Raw genomic sequence first — 12922 nt, 5'->3', positions numbered from 1 at the left:
GCTCGGTTCAGTCACGTTGCACCTGAGCGGCCTGATGGGAAATCTTGTTAATGATGCGAACCCTGTGTGAACTCGTTCAGATTGTAAAACAATTTGCAGTCTACTGTTGTTTATGTGCTAATATTGTGTGCTAATATTCAGCTGCATGAGCGGCACATGCCGTACTGTCGGATTCCTGTCAGCCGGACACATTTTTCTGAAATTGGAGGCTTTGTTTAGATTGCTGTAGTCGTACCACAGGAATGACGCTGGTATTGAAAGGGCAGCGGTCACATTTCTCTCTGATATGCTTCAGTGATTTATGACTCATGAAGCTGCTAATGTTTGAAGTTTTGTAATATTTGTAAAGTGGAAAAGCTCTTCTCGGAGAATCTTACACACAGGAATTTTTAGTTTTACACATTTGGTTCTTGAATTGATTAAGAAATGATGTGCCGTTTAGGCGATGGAATGCCAGTATGTTTTGACCTTCTAGAATTTAGTTATGGGAACCTCAGGCTTTGAGTTCAATTAAAATGAATGCGTGTGTGTGGGATATGTGGGTAAATTCCACAGAGTTGGACACGTGAAGATCAGACATCTGCGATGAGGAGTTCAGGTATTCGTGATAACTCAAGTGCACGGCAGTTTTATTTTCCACTAATCTTAACATCACATCAGGCTTGAAGTGGAATTCTTCCCAAAGAGGAAAAGGGGAAAAAGGAGGGGAAACATTGTTGTCACAGCTGTTTGACTAATTTTAAGCAACGCTCTTACCTTGGAGTAAAAACCAGCTCACGTTTGTTTGCTTTGTGCCATGTTTCCATTGTTAATGAATTTCTGTAGTGTTAACACTGCTGTCAGTGCCTTTAAATCTGACACTTCGTCTGCCAAAACACGTTTTGTGAATTTGAATTTAATTGGCTGCACATCAGGGTTATTATAGTTAACTAAAACCATTCTAAAACGTTTAAGTTTTAAATGGCAAAAAAATAAAATGAATAAATACTACGTATTTAAGAAAACTAATAAAAATGACAAAACTAAAAATTACTAAAATTAAAATGAAAACTAATCCAAAATGTCAATAAATGCTGTAATAGTACCTAAATGATATTAAAATAATGCTGGAACAGATACAGAATATGGAATAGGAATGACAGGAATAAAAAAAGATAAAAAAATAAAAATAAAAAAGATTTTAAAAAAAAAAAAGGTTTTTACAAGAACAACAAAAAAAAAATTATAATAATTTCATCATTCATTTGGGAAGAAATGTACGGATGGTTTATTTTACTGCACACAATCAAAAGGTTGTACAAGAAAACAAATAATTACATCATTCATTTGGAAAGAATTTAATGTATGATTTATTGACTGATATGCTGAATGTTTTGTATGATAAAATATTATGAATACAATATTTAGTTATGTAAGTAGTTAATTATAAATATTAAATATAATATATATATGTGACCCTGGACCACAAAACCAGTCTTAAGCAGCACTGAAATATTTGTAGCAATAGCCAAAAATACATTGTTTGGGTCAGAATGATCCATTTTTCTTTTATGCTAAAAACCATTAGGATATTAAGTAAAGACCATGTTCCATGAAGATATTTTCTAAATTTCCTACAGTAAATATATCAAAACTTAATTTTTGATGAGTAATATGCATTGTTAAGGACTTAATTTGGACAACTTTAAAGGCGATTTTCTCCATATTTAGATTTTTTTGCACCCTCAGATTCCTGATTTTCAAAAAATTCTCGGCCAAATATTGTCCTATCCTAACAATTTAGTGGGTTTATTAAAATTGCCATAAAAAATAAAATATAATATAATATAATATAGTGTGTGTGTGTGTGTGTGTAAGTAAAGTTTTAATTTAGTGGCATTTTATATGTTGATTATATGTAATGTTTCTGAAAATATCAAAATATTAAATAAATGGATTATTAAATTTGCCCTAAAATATAATATAGTGTGTAAGTAAAATTTTAATTTAGTGGCATTTTGCATGATGCTTATATGTAATGTTTCTGAAAATATCAAAATATTAAATTAAATCGATTATTAAAATGTAACATTTCTTTATTTAATTACATTTCTTATTCCTTAAATTCAAGCCTGATTTGCATTCGGCATCCTGCATTCTAACACAATTTGAAATAAAGCACTGCACTGTTAGTTGTGTGACCACAAGAATATTGTTGCCAAGAACCGGTGTGTTTTAAACACAGTCAGTCTTCTTTGTGAAGACGAGAAGGAATCTGCTTGTAGAGGCGCATCTTTTGAGAATAAACTCTGCAGGCGTGATGGAATGGTCCGGACTGTACACATGCCTATTTTAGGCTTGTTCGCGAAAGGGGTTGCCCAATTTCCTTGTGGTGTCATCCCTGAGGAGCGCGACTCATGGGATGCTGTCTGCGCTCGCCGGGGTGGCTGTTTATTGTCCTGTAAGACGTCATGACAGCACATTCCCAAATACAGCATGCTGTCATCTGTTCTTAGTTAGAAGTGTCTGCTAAGACTAGCACCACTGTTATTAATACTTATGGTTAGAGATCTAAACAAACTATTTCCTTAAGTGTTAAACTTTTACATGTAAATAAAACAGGTTTTAAAACCCATAAACGTACACTGAAGGAGGGACACAATCCATTTCTAGGGTCTTTTAGCTTGGACCAGTAGGTATCCACCTAGCAAAAACCCAGAATACCCTTACAACTACATGGTAACTCACGTTAAAACCTATTATGAACACCTTAGCAAAAAATTACTATATTACTTGAACAGAAATTAAAATAAAAACAACATATTTAAAAAAAAAAAAAAAAAAAAAAAAAAAAAAAAAAAAAAAAACAGCACTATTGCTGTAAATGTACTTTTCTGAGTTCATTTGCATGGCTTTCAGTTCTTTTGGGTTAAATTTCAGAGTAAATATAAATACCTGTCTTTTCACACTCTTCATGTCTGGCTCTACTTTTTCAAAACTGTCCCTTGAGGAACCTCAGTGAACATATGTACTATTTGTTTTTGCAGGCCAGTGTCTGCACCTGTGGGGGACGTTTTTTTCTGAGGATCACATTAATAACCTCTGGTCGATGCATCAGCTGAGACGGCTGACCTGCTGCCCTGCCTTGGGCAACCCACTGGGACACCGTCCTGCTGAAAAGATACAAGGTGTAGAAAATAAGTAGTTTCTCTAAAACAGAGAAGGAGAGGTGGGGATGAGCAGACAAACTGGTACAGACACTGGAGTAAAGGCTTGTTCAAGAACAATAATTCTAAAGATAATTAAAGCTGCAAGCAGCAATGAAAAGACCCTCATCTGGTGGCTTTAGGAAAACAGCGAATGGTGAGCAATATGCATTTAAAGTGATTTATATGTGCCAAAATTCCTGCCACCAGCTGGTGGTGCTGTGACTATAACTGGATATTGGCATGTAGATGTCTTCAGGCCAGCACTTTTTTTTAACAAACAAGTGAAGTTTGGTTCAGATTGAACATGGTATGTTTGAGCTTGCGCAAAGCATGAAGTACCCTGTTGCCAACAGGTGGCGCTATGATTATAACGGAAAATTGGCCTTTAGATGTCTTCAGGCCAGGACTCTTACTAAACATGTGAAGTCTAGTGCAAACTGGACATTGCATGTTTAAGTTAGTGAAAAAAAAAGAAATTTCCTGTTGCCAGCAGGTGGCGCTATGATTATAACGGAATGTTGTCCTTTAGATGTCTTCAGGCCAGGATTCTTACTAAACGTGAAGTCTAGTGCAAATTGGTCATTGCATGTTTAAGTTAGTGTAAAACAAGACATTTCCTGTTGCCAGCAGGTGGCGCTATGATTATAACGGAATGTTGTCCTTTAAATGTCTTCAGGCCAGGACTCTTACTAAACGTGAAGTCTAGTGAAAATTGGACATTGCATGTTTAAGTTAGTGTAAAACAAGACATTTCCTGTTGCCAACAGGTGGCGCTATGATTATAACGGAATACTGGGCTTTAGATGTCTTCAGACCAGGACTCTTACTAAACATGTGAAGTCTAGTGCAAATTGGACATTGCATGTTGAAGTTAGTGTAAAACAAGACATTTCCTGTTGCCAGCAGGTGGCGCTATGATTGTAACGGAATGTTGTCCTTTAGATGTCTTCCTACCAGGACTCTTACTAAACATGTAAAGTCTAGTGCAAATTGGACATTGCATGTTGAAGTTAGTGTAAAACAAGACATTTCCTGTTGCAAGTAGGTGGCGCTATGATTATAACAGAATGTTGTCTTTTAGATGTCTTCAGGCCAGGACTCTTACTAAACATGTGAAGTCTAGTGCAAATTGGACACTGCATGTTTAAGTTAGCGTTAAACAAGCCATTTCCTGTTGCCAGCAGGTGGCGCTATGATTATAACGGAATATTGGCCTTCACATGTTTTCATTCCAGGACTCTTATCAACCATATGAAGTTTGGGGCAGATCAGACATTGTATGTAGAGTTACATCAACAACTTATTCCCATGACGAAACTTCGAACTTTGTCACACCGTCATGGACACGGCTTTTAACGAAACTGAAGATCTTCACAATTTAACATTGCAAAGGCCTTTAGATTAGACTAACCAATTATAATGTTGACATCATTAAATATCTAGGAGGAGAAGTTACAGCGTAAAACATGTCACTTTCTGTTGCCAGTATGTGGCGCTATGACTATAACTGAATATGGACAGGATCTTATCAAACATGTGAAGTTTGGGGCAGACATTGTATCCCTGTTTCATAGCGAAACATTTCGAAGTTTGTCAGGTCCCACATACACGCCCTTCAATGAAAACTCCAGATCTTTGCCATTTAACATCACAAAGGGCTTTAGATTACACTGACCAAATTTGGTGTTGATCTGTTTAAAAATTTAGGAGGAGTTTGTTTAAATACAGCTCTTAAAAATGGCACAAAACTTGCTATAAACATTGAAAATAACACACAACTGTTAAGTTTCAGACTTCGTACCAAGGGACTTTTTTGTAGGTTTTGCTGTGTTATATGCGTCTACTGAATTTCGCATGTACAGTAAAACATAGCTCGAGGGGCACTTAGTTGAAATTTTATAGGTGGTGCTATCGAGCCATTTTGCCACATCCCCTTTTAAAACCCATATCGGATGTAAATTTTCACCACTCTTGGAGCGTGTGCAAAGTTTCATGAGTTTTCGAGCCCTCAAAAATGCGACTCATTTTGGAGGAGAAGAAGAAATTGAGCAATTACAATAGGGCTCTCACACCACTGGTGCTCAGGCCCTAAATATAACAATACACTACATTAATGTCCACAACAAGTTGTTGGTTTCTCAGAGGTGTCTGGTGGACCGTTTTTGTATTTTTCTTTAAGTGGTCCACCGCCTTAAAACGTTTGCAAACCAGTGCCCTGATATCGGATAAGGAATCTTCCATGCTGTTCCACTAACCGTGGTGTGACTAGGTGTCAGCATTTCTGAGTCAGCAATGATGCCACTGATATATCTGGACTGGAGCTCATGTTGGACACCAAATACTTATGATGAGGAGCTAGGGTCTTATAGCACTCTAAAGCTGGCACTGGTTTGAAGAACGCTTTCAATCATCTGAACACACCCTTCCGTCTTCATGACACCTCTCCTTAGGCAGGCACATCAAACTGTCCTCACAAAGATTTTATAGACCAGCATTTGCTCCTTTCAACACCTCGCAAATAGATCAGCATTGGTCATTTTAAATGCTACAAGTGAGCTTAGCCATATAGCGTTATTGTGTATATTTGAAAGTTTGTTTGTTCTAGTCTGGACCAGTTTAGTTTAGATGGTCTGAGCACATTGAGAAGTACCAGAGACAAAAGCTTAAGAGATGTTGGCAGCGATAGTGCACCGTTTATTCATGAGTGCTAGCTTGGAACCGTCAGAATTAGTTTTTGGTGTAATGCAACACCTTGCTGTCTCGTTCGTAGAAAGGAAACCTCCCAATCCAGGAGGTTTTTTGCCAAGAAAAGAAGCCACATCTTTCAGCAGAAGAAAAGGCCTGCCGTAAGCGTTTTCTTTCTTTTTCTGTCTCGCTGCTGTGGCTTTCCCCACCCAAACGCTACTAAAGCTGAATAAACAGCAGTGAACAAGGGCTTGCTGAGTTTCTGGAAATATGCGGAGGAAATGGGTCTCTCGTTTAGACAAATGGCCCACTTTCGAGAGGAGTCAAATAAGCCTGCAGGGACCGAACAGCAGGTTGGAGAACATGTTGCTTTCAGTCAAAAGGAGAAACCGAAATGATCGCTGTTGAAGTCTAGATTATACTGTATGAGACTTAAAAACATTTACTGCCACCCCAGAGCTTCAATATTTTGTTTAAATAGCCATGTCAGTAACAAGCTGTTTGGGGTGGTGTAGCCTAGTGTTTAAAAATGTGGGCTGGAAACTGAAAGGATATAGGTTCAAATCCCACAAGTAATGAATTATCTACCATAACTGTGCTCTTTTTGAAGGCTGTAGGTTCAAATCCCACACACAATGCATAATCTACCACAGTTGGGCTCTTTATGAAAGGCTGTAGGTTCAGATCCCACACGTAATTCATAATCTAATAAAGGCTGTAATGAAATGCTGTAGGTTCAAATCCTACATGTGATTCATTATCTACCACAATTGTGCTCTTTATGACAGGCTGTAGGTTCAAATCCCACACTTAATAATCTATCACAATTGGGCTCTTTATGAAAGGCTACAGGTTCAAATCCCGCACCTAATTCATAATTTACCACAACTGGGCTCTTTATGAAAGGCTGCAGGTTCAAATCCTACACATAATTCATCTCTACCACAACTGTGCTTTTTTGAAAGGCTATAGGTTCAAATCCCACACGTAATTCATAATCTACCACAACTGGACTCTTTATGAAAGGCTGCAGGTTCAAATCCCACATGTACTTCATAATCTACCACATTTGGGCTCTTTATGAAAAGCTGCAGGTTCAAATCCTACATGTAATTCATAATCTACCACAACTGGGCTCTTTATGAAAAGCTGCAGGTTCAAATCCCACATGTAATTCATAATCGACCACAATTGGGTTCTTTATGAAAGGCTGCAGGTTTAAATCCCACACGTAAATCATAATTTACCACAATTGGGCTGTTTATGAAAGACTGCAGGTTCAAATCCCACATGTAATTCATAATCTAATAAAGGCTATAATGAAATGCTGTAGGTTTAAATCCCACATGTGATTCATTATCTACCACAATTGTGCTCTTCATGAAAGGCTGTAGGTTCAAATCCCACACGTAATTCATAATCTACTGCAATTGTACTCTTTATGACAGGCTGTAGGTTCAAATCCCTCACTTAATTAATAATCTATCACAATTTGGCTCTTTATGAATAGCTGTAGGTTCAAATCTCACACATAATTCATAATCTAATGAAGGCTGTAATAAAATGCTGTATGTTCAAATCCCACGTTATTCATTATCTACCACCATTGTGCTCTTGATGAAAGTTTGTAGGCTTAAATCTCAAAAGTAATCAATAATGTACCATCATTGTATTCTTAATGCAAAATTCCATGTTCAAATCCCAAATAAAGCCAATTTCTACCTCAGAGTAAAAACATAAAAAGTTAATTGCAACTTTTTTTCTTGTAATAACGTCATATCTTCAATGTGATTTTATATCTTGCAGTGACTCACAATTGTGACTATGTTTCTCGTAACTGTAAATTTATCTCATAATGTAAATTTTTTTACAAATGCGATTTTATTTCTTGTACTTGAAATTTTATTTTCTCACAATTTTGACTTTAAGACAACTGTACATTTGTATCTCACAGACTTTATATATCACAATTGTATTTGTCTCATACATATATTTTATTTTCTCATAATTGTTACTGTGTATCTCACAACTGCTGCTTTGTTTCTAGTTTTCTAGGTTACATCTGACTTATTTTTTGCAATGCTACTTTATTTTGTACTTCAAACTTTATCTCATAATTACCTTTCTTCTTTTTCATTTTGAGGTGGAAACAAACTTCCATATAAATATGGTTCATTTTTGATGGTCAAAGCACATAATGAGTCAATAAAGAGTAAAAACATTGTGGCTCTGGTTCATTTATCGCACTGTAAATGGAGGGTCAAGTTGAGTGCATTGCATTATGGGATACAATATCCAGCTCAGTGGCTCATTTTGACAAATGTACCATGTCGTCTAAGTACTTCCATGAAATTCTGCATACTATGCATGGGTAGTCTGTTATTCTAAAAACTGGTTTGGATCAAAGCATCAGTGAAATTACAAATTAATGACAAGATTAGTGATTGACTGAGGCTCAGCCAAACATATGCTGTTGAAGTTCAGTGTTTTGCAGGTATAAATACTCCATCATTTCATTCATTATACTTTCTTTTTATTATCTTCTATTCTATCAAAGATAAAAGAGCCCTAATGTTAACCATGTTTCCCCCATCGGATTGGAGATCTTTCAAAGAATCTGACCCTTGATTTTCTGACTTTCATCAAACGTCCTCATTCATCTCTTTCATGATGAGGTTTCCCTCCTCGAAGCTTTGAGGAGATATTAGACACCACACTGCTGACTGTTAACATCCCTTGCCAGTTTTCATAAAACATCATAAGCTCGGCATCAGATTTTATGACTAAGTTCAGTCCAGTCAGCAGAGGAGTTGATCTTAGATTAATTCCTCTGACTGATCTTGGCCTCTCTCCCATTTCTTCCAGCTCTCAGACAGGAAGTGTGAACCCCACACCAAGACTGACACGAGAACAGTCACAACATCTGAACAAATACTGACAGGGTCATGAGGGTCTGATCTAGGGTGAGCGGACAGCTTGTCAAGAGGTGTGGGTTACTTTGGTATGTCTCACTCAAAACAGCTTGCAGTTGTGACGCAGAGTCACCATTAACATTTTGTCTGTGTGTGTCCAAGGGAGTGTGTGTTTCACTCACTCAAAACCACGAATGCCCTGGGCTTGCTGCAAGCGTCTAGTGTCACAAACCACCAATGTTAAAGGAACACTCCACTTTTTTGGAAAAAAGGTTCATTTTCCAACTCCCCTTGAGTTAAACAGTTGAGTTTTACCATTTTCAAATCCATTCAGCCAATCTCCGGGTTTGGCCGTAGCACTTTTAGCATAGATCATTGAATCTGATTAGACCGTTAGCATCTCGCTCAAAAATGACCAAAGAGTTTCAATATTTTTCCTATTTACAATTTGACTCTTCTGTAGTTACATTGTGTACGAAAAATGAAAAGTTGTGATTTTCTAGGTCGATATGGCTAGGAACTATACTCTCATTCAGGCGTAATAATCAAGGAACTTTGCTGCCGTACCATGGGTGCAGCAGGCAAATGATATTACGCACACCTATTGCGCCTGCTGCACCCACTTTTCATTTTCCGTCGGTCTTAGTACACGATGTAACTTCAGAAGAGTCAAGTTTCAAATAGGAAAAATATTGAAAATTTTAGATGCTAACGGTCTAATCAGATTGAATGATCTATGCTAAGCTATGCTAAAAGTGCTACCGCCAGACCCAGAGATTGGCTGAATGGGTTTGAAAATGGTAAAACTCAACTGTTTAACTATTTTCAAAAAAAGTGAAGTGCTCCTGCAAAGCAAATACAGGAACTTGCTACTGCCAGTACATATGCAGATAAAGTGCTTTGAGTATTTAAGACATATTGCTGCTGCACAAATAGCATATAAAATAACCTGTAGCAGAGCTATACAGGTGGAGCTGGGGAGGTGGAGGGTTTCAGAGGAACTAACCAGCCATTTTAAATGTAAAGCAGCAAGCTTATTGGCTGTGTATGCAACATGAACCAATGAGCTTGTGCCAAGTAGTTTAGCGCTGTGAATATCATTCATTTGCGTTGACTCATCAACCTGCGCCATCTAGAGTTTCAAGACGGAACTTGGCATTTTTGTGCTACAGTGTTGCTAAGTTAACGTCTCAGTGCTAATATGCTAATGCAAACAACGTGCTTTATAAAAAGTGCACATGAGAATCGATAATATATTCCAATAGAGTTAGCTTATTATGTTAGCATATTGCTAAGCTAATGTATTGTTGCTAAAGCGCAGGGTGTAATATAGCACTATCCACAATGATAATGGGAGAATCAACAGTAAATTCCAATAGAGTCTGGTGTGTTAGCATGTAGCTAAGTTAATGTGTTGGTGCCAATATGTACAAATATTACACTTAACACAAGTGCACAGGAAAATCAACAATATTTTCCAGTAGAGTTTGGTGTGATAGTTAATATGCTAATGTGTAATGCGTACAAATAGCGTTCGGCATGAAGAGTCTACAGAAGAATCAACAAAATATTCCAATAGAGTTTGCTGTTATAGCTAATATGCTAAAGTGCAATGCATACAATAATGTGTAATGCTCTTCATGGAAAGTCTACAGTACAATTAACAATATATTTCAATAGTGTTAGCATTTTGCTAAGAATAATATGTTATTGCTAAAGTGTAATGCATACACAACCCTGTTGGAAAAAAAAAGCATATGCTGGTTAGGTAGGTTTTAATGCTGGGATGCTAGCTGATTCGTGCTGGTCCTTTGCTGGTTTATGCTGGCTCTTTGCTAGACCTTATATCACAATAAACACTTATTTTTGAGGCGCACACCTAAATGTCTTGATAACCTAATCTAACTGAAGGCAAAACTGTGAAATTAATTTATATTTGATGTAATTCTCATGCTTAAATGCAGAGTAGAATGAGCAATTTACAAAATCAGACAGCTGAATACCAGGGTTGTGTGTGATATAAACATCATTTTTGAACAAAAGATATGGCTTTTTCAACATATAGTAGTGTGATTGGGAAAAATATAATAGTGTACCAGAAAATAAAGCATCTGGGCTTTATATTGATGAAAATATATATACTTGATGGACATGAGATTTACCCACAATTATAGTATGACCCATCTAATGCATACAAATAGCAATAGCATTCTGGATTCTAAGTGAACAGAGAAATCAAATGAACAATATATTTCAATAGAGTTTGGTGCTAGCATTTTGCTAAATTAACGCTACCTGATCTCATGACGAAAACGTACCTGTGGAAACTTTTTCGCAAGATGCAAAATACACGTAAGCACATATCGCTGCAGTTCCTAACAGAAATGAACAGTAAAACAACAAGCATTTGTAATCTTTTTCATACACAGTTAGAATAACAGCTCCATATGTTTCACTTTCCAGACAAGTTTGCTCTGTAGTTCAGCCGGGATGGAAATTGGACTTAGGATGTGGAATCCTTGGGTACGAATCCTGTGAAAAATATGAATCACAATGAAAGAGCGTGAAACAGGTAAAACAGCATGTTTGTGTTTGCGTTTACGTCACATTCGCTTTTGTATATATTATTGGGTAGGTTTAGGTGTAGTGCAGATGGTACGTTATTTTAAAACGTCACGGAGCATAAGCGTTATAGCGCCACTCAGTGGACATTTTAAGTCAGAACTGCAGTGACACCTACAAAACCAATGTCACATAAAACTTACCATATGTACGTTCATCTGTTCCGGGGAAAAAAACTAACACTATTTTAGCGCCACTCAGGTTCTTACAGGTACGTTTTCATCATGAGATCAGGTTATCTTAAGTTAAATTTTCTCTAAGCTCATTGCAGTGCATTTTGGGATTGCATTGTCTGTAAGCAATACATGTAATGTTTACTACCCACTTTTTGAAGCATCTTTTACACAAGATGATGCCTTTAGTAGGCAACAAACTAAGTTTTGCAAAAGACTAGCCAATAAACAGCTACTTCAAACGTGCATTTATCCTTAAGTAAACCATCCAGTCTCCTCATTTAGCCCTAATTGATTTATCATGGGAGAGATGAACATAACACACGGTCAGTAATGAAGACGAGCACATACCCTAGAGGTTTTATAGCTCAGTGAAATGGAAACAAACTATTTAGGAAGCCGTAAACTCAACAGCGGAGCTCATCGTGTCAGCAGCTCCATATATGGGAAGATCTGCTACTGCACCCGTGGAAAGTTTTCACCTACTGACATGTAGGAATGAAAAAAATGGGCAAATATTGATGGAGTTCTGTCAATGGCACACTATGTATACGGACACACATGCTAAATTGCCTCAATGTCAATTTCACAACCAAGCGGTCCAAGCATCTAACTTCGGACCTGAATGTTCTGCTGCTGTGATGAGATAGTCCTTCTACATATCTTAGTTTAGAGGAGTCACAAGAACACCAGCTTGAAAACATTGTCTTGTACCAGTGAACCTCCTAAATGAGGTTCATCAGTGCAGGAGAATTCCTGGTCTCCATTCGGCCCTGATGCCGTTATGGAATCTCTTATCTTGAGGATGCAAAGTAAAGCAAACTGCCAGTAAGTGGTTTGTTGACTCCTTCCCTACAATGTTCACCTACAATGTTCAACTGTTCAACACTGGAGTACTGGATTTCTATGCTGATTTCATAGCTAGTATAAAAGCAGCATTTAATTTTTAGTCTTTTTAACTAATGGATCTTCTGAACATCTGGAGGAGAATAATCGCTGTCATCTCTTGTCACATATGATTTCACCTTTCTAACCATATGATGGTGGTCTGACTAGCACGAGATATGGCTCTGAGTTTTTTCCAGCTGTGTTAGTGGAACACAAACAAACACTTCTTAGGGAGGAACCCTCACTAGCCCGCAACTATTCAACCATTATGGCTGCCGCCCGCATCAAACAGACTTTCAAACAAGAAAAAATAAAGCCCTCAAATTAATCACATTCCACTGCCAAAGCTGCTTGTTTTTCACGTTATTCTGAATGGCATGAAATGCAGAGGAGTTTGTCTGCTTATTTTCCTCTCCATTTTTATGACCTGGGAGTTGCTTTACTGACAGATAAC

Source organism: Labeo rohita, chromosome 25 (assembly GCF_022985175.1).
Source record: "Labeo rohita strain BAU-BD-2019 chromosome 25, IGBB_LRoh.1.0, whole genome shotgun sequence".
NCBI lineage: Eukaryota > Metazoa > Chordata > Actinopteri > Cypriniformes > Cyprinidae > Labeo > Labeo rohita.
Note: the sequence above shows the minus strand (reverse complement) of the source record.